We start from the raw sequence: 10,056 nt of genomic DNA on the forward strand, positions 1-10,056 counted from the left end.
TAACTACTGAAGTGTAGACAAGAACTAAGTGTTGTGTTACCTATGTTTGTGTAACTACCAATTGAAGACGTGGCCCAACTGGGTCACCTCAGTGTGATGATCCTATATGTATCCTATATGTTCACTCCAACTGCTCAGAACGTGGCTCCCTCCCCCCAAAGGGATTTAGCGTACACCCCGCTTCACAAGCAGTGGAGAGTGTATGTAACAATGTGGAAATATCTATAACAATGTGATTTGAGCGGGAACAATGGAAGCTAACCTTCCCTATGAGCCCTAGGGACTCAGCAAAGCTTAATTATCGGGGTCTGTGGTAGCTAAAACAATATTACCAACCCTTTTACCTCCACAGCCCTCACATGAGCACAGAATTACCAATAAAACAGTCCTTGAATGTGAATTGTAGACTCTGACTAAAGCTGGCCCCCCTTTCCAGCAGAGGGATGGATGATGCCAGCAGTGTTTCCCACGTTGGAGTCGGGCGCCAATAGGGCCTCCCACTCTGCCTTCTGAAATGACCGGGGCATTTCCAGTCTGCCCACCGCCCGATCGATGCTTCTCTATTTCTCCATTGGGGACTCACACCAAAACAGCCGACGTCCTCAACGACTCAACACACGATGTCCTCAGTTTAGGCCATTGCCTTTGTTGGTTCCTTAGCCGAGGAACTTTCTGGGGTTGCAAGAGCTGCAACCTCTGTTTCCAGATGAGGGTCTGGAGTGGCACCTTTACCAGCCAGTGGAGGGAGAGCAGATCCTTGGTTGGATCTGGCTGGTCTGGTACTCATCTGGAACTCCACATTGGATGCAAATAGCATGTGTGTAGACTGGGCTGTCCTCCGGTTTCATGGTGTATGAGTTCCATTGTGATCATGCCGACGCACCGGAGGAATCATCGGCTGCATCCGCCGCCGTCGGACCACCGGGTTCGCACGGAGTGGTGGATGTTTGGGAGCTGGACTGATCCACTCCCCGTCATCAGAATCATCCCAGAAATTTCCGTCCCAGGTCTCCGGATCCCAGACGATCCGATCACCATCTATCACCCGAGACACAAACGACCGTATATGGGTGGTCTCAGCACGCCGTAGTGGTTTACGCTGTCGTCGGCGATTTACTTTGGATACATGCGTAACCGCACGTTCCGTCAGCTTTGTTAACTTTTCATTTTTACACTGCAAATCAGTCAGTTGTCGGTTCAGCTGAAGCAGCTATTTCTTTAGCTCAGCATTCACTTTACTCTGCCGCCGCCATGCTTCAGCACACACCCACATCCGTCTCTGGACTCCCCCCAACGGAGCCTTAGACGGAACCGGGACATCCTGTAGTACGTTAACCACCGATGTCACCGAACCATCCTTCACCAAATCAGACCAGGCTTCGGGCCGGCCACCTCCGTCCCGCAAACACAACGCTACCTCCTTCCAAGGAGCGTCTTCCCATCCTGGAACAGAAAACTCCGTCCCTTTCCCTGACTCGGGAACCTCATCTCTCTGTTTCTTAATCTTCTTAAACAGCGTAAACATCGTTTTCTATGTATACCCTCCGAACCTTCAAAATCCAATTTTACTCTTAAATTTACTTTTGGATCCCGTTGAATCCTGTTCGTGATGCCAAAATGTTTTGTGAAATATTTTAATGCAGGTCCGCGGAGGTGGGTACACAGAAAACTCACACTATTGATCAACGAGACTCCTATGATGCTAGAATATAATGTGTGATTTATTACACGCAGAGCATAGAAATACTAAGAAACAATAAGTGCAAACAAACAAACAAACAAGTCAAAAGACCTCAATGATGCTAGACTAAATGTGTCGTTTAGTCCCCGCAGCGCATAGCAATGCAAACAAACAATTCTATGATGCTAGAATAAACTTGTAGTTAAATTCCCCACAGAGCACAGAAACAATTCTATGATGCTAGAATAAACTGGTAGTTTCATTCCACAGAGAGCATAGTAATAAACAAACAGATATTTGGTTGAGCTAAGGCAATATATGGTGGCATTCCAAATATGCTTCGCCTCTTACCTTGACACAGGGAAGGAGAGCCCACAACCCAGGCAGAGTAGCTTCAACCAGGCTGGGCGTCCGTAGGTAACCTGCAGCTGACTCTGACCGGAGTATGAAACTCCTCACCTTTTATACCTTTTAAGAAGGCCTGCATGCGAGCAGGAATGGCCAGTTCAAGCTCGCAGGCAGCCCTCCCTTTGGTGGTACCCCCACTTGAGGAAAAACATCACCACCAATGTAGCGTTCAGGACTGAGATGTTTATAACTTCTCTCAAATGGGACAAAAACTGGCAACAGCCCCACTCCTTTTATTGTCACTAGCACAGAAGACCCCGTGCCCACACCTTTTATAGACGTCACACAACTACGTCACAAGAAAACCGACTGAAATGACCCTTTTTGATACCACATTATTTACACGCATTGCAGAAGAATAAGATTTTTTTTCATTTTTAGTATATTTGTCATTTTATTTCATTATAATTGATTTGATATAAATGAAATGAAATTACAAGAACATTGAATATGAAAACTTAGATAAATTAAATCCTTGTACTCACCAAAACAGCTGTTCAAACGACTTATTTAAACACAAAATCCATTCTCCTTTCATTCCTCAAGAACACTCCGTTAGCTAGAGCAGGTTAGCTAGTTCAGGTTAGCTATAAAAGTTTAGCTAGAACAGGTTAGCTTGTTCAGGTTAGCTAGAACAGGTTAGCTAACAGTTTAGCTAGTTCAGGTAGAGTAGCTGGTTAGCAAGAACAGGTTAGCTCCTTCAGGGATCAGACCTTCGTCTCACCAGAGCTTCTTTTCAAATGTGTGTCAGCATAGCATCTGCATGGCGCTGCCTTCTCAGAGCGAGTATCCAATCACAGGACACGTACGTGTCAAGCGAACGTGAGGTCAGCTAGAAGGCCTTAGCGTCGGCAACTCATGATCTGATTGGCTCTCGCATCTGTCTATTAACTACCGTATTGGTCTGAATATAAGACGGTGATTTTTGCATTGAAATAAGACTGAAAAAGTGGGAGTTGTCTCACATTCGGGGTCTAGACATTATACCCATTCACAACGCTAGATGGCGCCATATATCTTTAAAGCGAATGCTGAACTTAACTCCCCAGGCAAAAGCGAACCCCTGTCACGAAGAAGAAAAATAAAAATAGCGGTAAGAAAGAAAAGAGAAGAAAATAAGAGAAGAGATAACAGAAAATGGAGAAACGTAGTGACAATCTGGAGAAAAGTGGTAATAAGAAGAGAATTTGGATTAATTTTTTGTTGTTGTTATTGTGAGACAAATAATTTTAGAGAAACAACAGAAGGGTTGTTTAGTGTGCGTTATGTCTAATTGAATGAAGGCAATCACTAACATTTGATAAGAAAGTAATTTTGAGTGGCCTTTTCTGTATAAAAATTAAATGTGGTGTTCAAAAAGTCTTTATTCAAACTTGAGTTTTGAAAAAGAGGGGGTCGTCTTATAATCAGGGTCGTCTTATGTTCGGGCCAATACAGTATAAGCTCCCATTCACTCACAAGGCAGGGAGACCTGCATTCTAGATTCTGATGGTTCTGGGCAGATTTCATTCAACCTGGCAACACAAGCTAGCTGAATTCTGATTGGATAAAACCTCACTAACCTAAAAATAAAACACTGACCCAGTGTTGGCCTCTGTCATATAGTGTCCAAATATTTAATTATATATTTAAACATATATTTGAATATATTTATTTCAGGAAAATGCATTAACATATAATTAACTTTTAGCATAAATATTTTCTTGATTTCTGGTTATGTTAGACCAGCAGAGAAGAACTTGCTGGCCCTGACCACCCACCACTGGTTTATCACAGACAAACAGGTATCAACAAGTGTCAATATTACCATTTCTCTCAAACATTGTTCACAAATCTGTCTAAATGTGTGATAGTGAGCACTTCTGCTTTGCTGAGATAATCCATCCCACCTCACAGGTGTGCCGAGATGCCGATCTGACATCATGATTAGTGCACAGGTGTACCTTATACTGCCCACAATAAAAGGCCACTCTGAAATGTGCAGTTTTGTCTCACAGCAAAATGCCACAGATGCCACAAGCATTGAGGGAGCGTGCAACAGGCATGCTGACAGCAGGAATGTCAACCAGATCTGTTGCTCGTGCATTGAATGTTCATTTCTCCACCATAAGCCGTCTCCAACGTATTTCAGAGAATATGGCAGTACATCCAACCAGCCTCACAACCGCCAACCACGTGTAACCACACCAGCCCAGGACCTCCACATCCAGCAGGTTCACCTCCAAGATTGTCTGAGACCAGCCACTCAGGCAGCTGTTGAAACAATTGGTTTGCATAACCAAACAATTTCTGCACAAACTGTCAGAAACCGTCTCAGGGAAGCTCAACTACATGCTCGTTGTCCTCATCGGAGTCTTAACCTGACTCCAGATCGTCGCTGTAACAGACTTGAGTAGGCAAACGCTCACACCCGATGACGTCTGGCACATTGGAGAGGTGTTCTCTTTACGGATGAATCTCGGTTTACATTGTTCAGGGCAGATGGCAAGCAGCGTGTGTGGCGTCGTGTGGATGAGTGCTTTGCTTATGTCATTATTGTGGATCGAGTGGCCCATGGTGGTGGTGGGGTTATGGTATGGGCAGGCATCTGTTATGGATGAAGAACACAGGTGCATTTTATTGATGGCATTTTGAATGCACAGAGATACCGTGATGAGATCCTGATCCCATTATGCAAGGATCTGTAAACAATTCTTGGAAGCTGAAAATGTCCCAGTTCTTGCATGGCCAGCATACTCACCGGATGTCACCCATTGAGCATGGTTGGGATGTGCTTGACCAGCGTATACGACAGCATGTACCAGTTCCCACTAATATCCAGCAATTTCGCACAGCCATTGAAGAGGAGTGGACCAACATTCCACAGCACACAAATGACAATCCATCCATTCTCTTCCGCTTATCCGGGGTCGGGTCGCGGGGGCAGCAGCTTAAGCAGGGAAGCCCAGACTTCCCTCTCCCTAGCCACTTCATCCAGCTCCTCCGGGAGAATCCCAAGGCGTTCCCAGGCCAGCCGGGAGACATAGTCTCTCCAGCGTGTCCTGGGTCATCCCCGGGGCCTCCTCCCGGTAGGACGTGCCCGGAACACCTCACCAGAGTGGCGTCCAGGAGGCATCCTAACCAGATGCCCGAGCCACCTCATCTGGCTCCTCTCGATGTGGAGGAGCAGCGGCTCGACTCTGAGTCCCTCCCGGATGGCCGAACTCCTCACCCTATCTCTAAGGGAGAGCCCGGACACCCTACGGAGGAAACTCATTTCGGCCGCTTGTATCCGGGAATCTCGTTCTTTCGGTCACGACCCATAGCTCGTGACCATAGGTGAGGGTAGGAACGTAGATCGACCGGTAAATCGAGAGCTTTGCCTTTCGGCTCAGCTCCTTCTTCACCACGACAGACCGATACAGAGTCCGCATCACTGCAGACGCTGCACCGATCCACCTGTCGATCTCCCGTTCCATTGTACCCTCACTCGTGAACGAGACCCCAAGATACTTGAACTCCTCCACTTGGGGCAGGATCTCATCCCCAACCTGGAGAGGGCACTCCACCCTTTTCCGACTGAGGACCATGGTCTCAGATTTGGAGGTGCTGATTCTCATCCCAACCGCTTCACACTCGGCTGCGAACCGTTCCAGTGAGAGTTGGAGATCACGGCTTGATGAAGCCAACAGCACCACGTCGTCTGCAAAAAGTAGAGACGCGATACTGAGGCCACCAAACTGGACACCCTCAATGCCTTGGCTGCGCCTAGAAATTCTGTCCATAAAAGTTATGAACAGAATCGGTGACAAAGGGCAGCCTTGGCGGAGTCCAACCCTCACTGGAAACGAATCCGACTTACTGCCGGCAACGCGGACCAAACTCTGACATTGGTCGTACAGGGACCGAACAGCCCTTATCAAGGGGTCCGGTACCCCATACTCCCGAAGCACCCCCCACAGAACCCCCCGAGGAACACGGTCGAACGCCTTCTCCAAGTCCACAAAACACATGTAGACTGGTTGGGCGAACTCCCATGCCCCCTCAAGGACCCTGCGGAGGGTGTAGAGCTGGTCCACTGTTCCACGGCCAGGACGAAAACCACACTGCTCCTCCTGTCCGAGATTCGACTTCCCGACGGACCCTCCTCTCCAGAACCCCTGAATAGACCTTACCAGGGAGGCTGAGGAGTGTGATGCCCCTGTAGTTGGAGCACACCCTCCTGTCCCCCTTCTTAAAAAGGGGGACCACCACCCCAGTCTGCCAATCCAGAGGCACTGTCCCCGAAGTCCACGCGATGTTGCAGAGGCGTGTCAACCAGGACAGCCCCACAACATCCAGAGCCTTTAGGAACTCCGGGCGGATCTCATCCACCCCCGGGGCCCTGCCACCGAGGAGCTTTTTAACTACCTCGGTGACCTCAACCCCAGAGATAGGAGAGCCCGCCTCAGAGAACCCAGACTCTGCTTCCTCATGGGAAGGCGTGTCTGCGGGATTGAGGAGGTCTTCGAAGTATTCTCCCCACCGAGTCACAACGTCCCGAGTTGAGGTCAGCAGCTCCCCATATACAGTGTGGATGCTGCACTGCTTCCCCCTCCCGAGACGCCTGATGGTGGACCAGAATCTCTTCGAAGCCGTCTTGAAGTCGTCCTCCAAGGCCTCACCGAACTCCTCCCACGCCCGGGTTTTTGCCTCAGCAACCACCAAAGCCGCATTCCGCTTGGCCTGCCGGTACCTATCAGCTGCTTCAGGAGTCCCACAGGCCAAAAAGGCCCGATAGGACTCCTTCTTCAGCTTGACGGCATCCCTTACCGCTGATGTCCACCAATGGGTTCTGGGGTTGCCGCCACGACAGGCACCGACCACCTTACGGCCGCAGCTGCGGTCGGCCGCCTCGACAATGGAGGCGCGGAACATGCTCCACTCAGACTCAATGTCCCCCGCCTCCCCCGGAACGTGAGTGAAGTTCTGCCGGAGGTGGGAGTTGAAACTCCTTCTGACAGGGGATTCCGCCAGGCGTTCCCAGCAGACCCTCACAATACGTTTGGGTCTGCCAGGTCGGACCGGCATCTTCCCCCACCATCGGAGCCAACACACATTCAGGTGGTGATCGGTTGACAGCTCCGCCCCTCTCTTCACCCGAGTGTCCAAGACATGCGGCCGCAAGTCCGATGACACGACCACAAAGTCGATCATCGAACTGCGGCCAAGGGTGTCCTGGTGCCAAGTGCACATATGGACACCCTTATGTCTGAACATGGTGTTCGTTATGGACAGTCCGTGACAAGCACAGAAGTCCAATAACTGAACATCACTCGGGTTCTGATCGGGGGGGCCGTTCCTCCCAATCACACCCTTCCAGGTCTCACTGTCATTGCCCACGTGAGCATTGAAGTCCCCCAGCAGAACGATGGAGTCCCCAGTGGGAGCGCTCTCCAGCACCCCCTCCAAGGACTCCAAAAAGGGTGGATACTCTGAACTGCTGTTTGGTGCATACGCACAAACAACAGTCAGGACCCGGCCCCCCACCCGAAGGCGGAGGGAGGCTACCCTCTCGTCCACCGGGGTGAACCCCAATGTATAGGCGCCAAGCCGGGGGGCTATAAGTATACCCACACCTGCTCGGCGTCTCTCACCATGGGCAACTCCAGAGTGGAAGAGAGTCCAACCCCTCTGGAGAGGACTGGTACCAGAGCCCAAGCTGTGTGTGGAGGTGAGCCCGACTATATCTAGTCGGAACTTCTCAACCTCACACACCAGCTCAGGCTCCTTCCCTGCCAGAGAGGTGACATTCCACGTCCCAAGAGCCAGCTTCTGTAGCCGGGGATCGGATCGCCAAGGTCCCTGCCTTCGGCCACCGCCCAGCTCACAATGCACCCGACCCCTATGGCCCCTCCCACAGGTGGTGAGCCCATGGGAAGACGATTAGATTATTACACAATAAATGAGAGTTGTGCATAATGTAAAAAAAGAAGAATAGAGTAAAGAATAATAATGACAGTCATTTACCTTTTAACAACTGTCCCCATTGTTTTTTGCCCTCTTTGGTTCATGCGCTCCTGCGTCACGATGCTGAACAACAGAGTGAATTCCAGTCCTCCTTTTGAACTTCTCCAACCACCCACGCCTTAAAATCCCTAATTATACGTCCTTTTGTCTTAGTAACAGGTCGATTGTAGATGCATCATGGCCACATTCTTTGGCGAGATCAACCAGACGCATCCCTTTCTCATGCTTTCAATGCTTGCTTTGTTTGTATGGACAAAAAAACTCTTTTCTTTGTCTTTTCCTCTTTTCTCCGTCACTTTCTTGGGGGTCCATAGCGAATACGTACTGAAAAAGTTATTATATTTGCGCAAAACTACCAGACTACCTCACGGGTCGGGTGCAAAATGCCGAAGACACTCCAAACACCTCTAGCGCCACACAGAGGTGGAGTGGCATCCCTCTTAGCCAATGGGATGCCAGGAAGATACGTAACAGGTAATAGCCAATGGGAGAGCGGCTATGAGAATGTTGCGTCCAGGAACCTGTGGGAGATTCGAGTATCAGCCGATACTGTGTTTTTACATTATGTAAGTCGAAATTTCTTTCGTAAGTAGTGGTAATATTTTCCTGCTGAGAAATTTCGTAAGTAGAAAATTTCGTAAGTAGAGACATTCGTAAGTAGAGGTATCACTGTAAATAAATATAAAAACTTTTTGACACATAAAGAAAAAACAGATGAACAAATATTTGAGTGTCAAACATGTTTAACAACGTGTTTGACGTGGAACAGCTACACATCAGAAACTAGCCGACCTCCGTCTGTACTCAATGCAAAACAGCTGCTCTTGGGCTTCAACAACAAGATGACTAAAAATGCCTTTGGACAGTTTATAAAGTCTTAACTCCGTCTAATTTGTTAGTATATGTAGACACTTGTCACACACACATGGCGTCACAGCAATTTTCGTCGCAGGCAAGACGTATCCCCACAGAAAAAGCTTTAGTTTCTGTCGTTATGTAAGTTAGATCACTGTAATGGAGTCTTTACAGGTTTAAACAAGTGAGGTGATCAAGAATGCTGCCGCCAGAGTCCTCACTAACACCAGAACCTGGACCAATTTACAGCGGCCCTCAAATCACCATATTGGCTTCCTGAAGTGAAAGAATAGAGTTGAAAATCTTATTTTTGGTCTGCAAAGAACTGAATGGACCGGAACCAAGATACATCTAGATTGATCAGCTCCGTATGAAGCATCCAGAGCCCTCACTCATAAGGGACAGGTTTGTTATCAGAATCAGAACCAAAAATAGTGGCACAGCATTCATGATGCTCCTGTGGAAAAAAAACTTCCAGAACACCTGAGATCTGCTCAAACTGTCAGCTCTTTAAATAAGACCTGAAAACCATTTTGTCTACTGTCTTCTCTTGCTCTAATTTCTTGACTTTTAATGGTCTTTTACTGCTTAAATTATATTTTATTTCTATGATTCAATGTCTGATTTAAAAGGCTACAGTGCGCCCTTGTTGCTCGCGGTTAATGCGTTCCAGGAACCACAGCGACAAACTATTAATCTTATTAATTACGGTAATCTAAATGTATATGAACCCTCCCCATACTGATATTAAACCACCTTCTATCTGTATTACCTTTTCCCACACTCTTATCGACTGTTAATGCACTTTTGTATCTCACTGAAGTGCCCTGCCTTCCGAGACTCACTTCCCCAAAAATCCCCGACGAGGTGAGGGGCCCCTGTTGGTGCGTGAATGCGCGAGGGATTCCTGTACCTTTATCTCATCCTCATAATTAATTTTAATGTTATGTGCTAAATACCGGTATATGACATTGCCTTTATAAAGTCCTTCCGTACGGACTGGAGGCCGTTTGTTCCGCTAACTGTTCACGGGCCACAGGTTGATCATGACGTCATGTGTGTTCCCAGCTAGGGTCTTAAAGGCTTTGATTCGAGGTGTGCCAGTCTTCATTTTCTACAGTTTT

The sequence above is a fragment of the Antennarius striatus genome, chromosome 2 (assembly GCF_040054535.1).
Source record: "Antennarius striatus isolate MH-2024 chromosome 2, ASM4005453v1, whole genome shotgun sequence".
Classification (NCBI taxonomy): Eukaryota; Metazoa; Chordata; class Actinopteri; order Lophiiformes; family Antennariidae; genus Antennarius; species Antennarius striatus.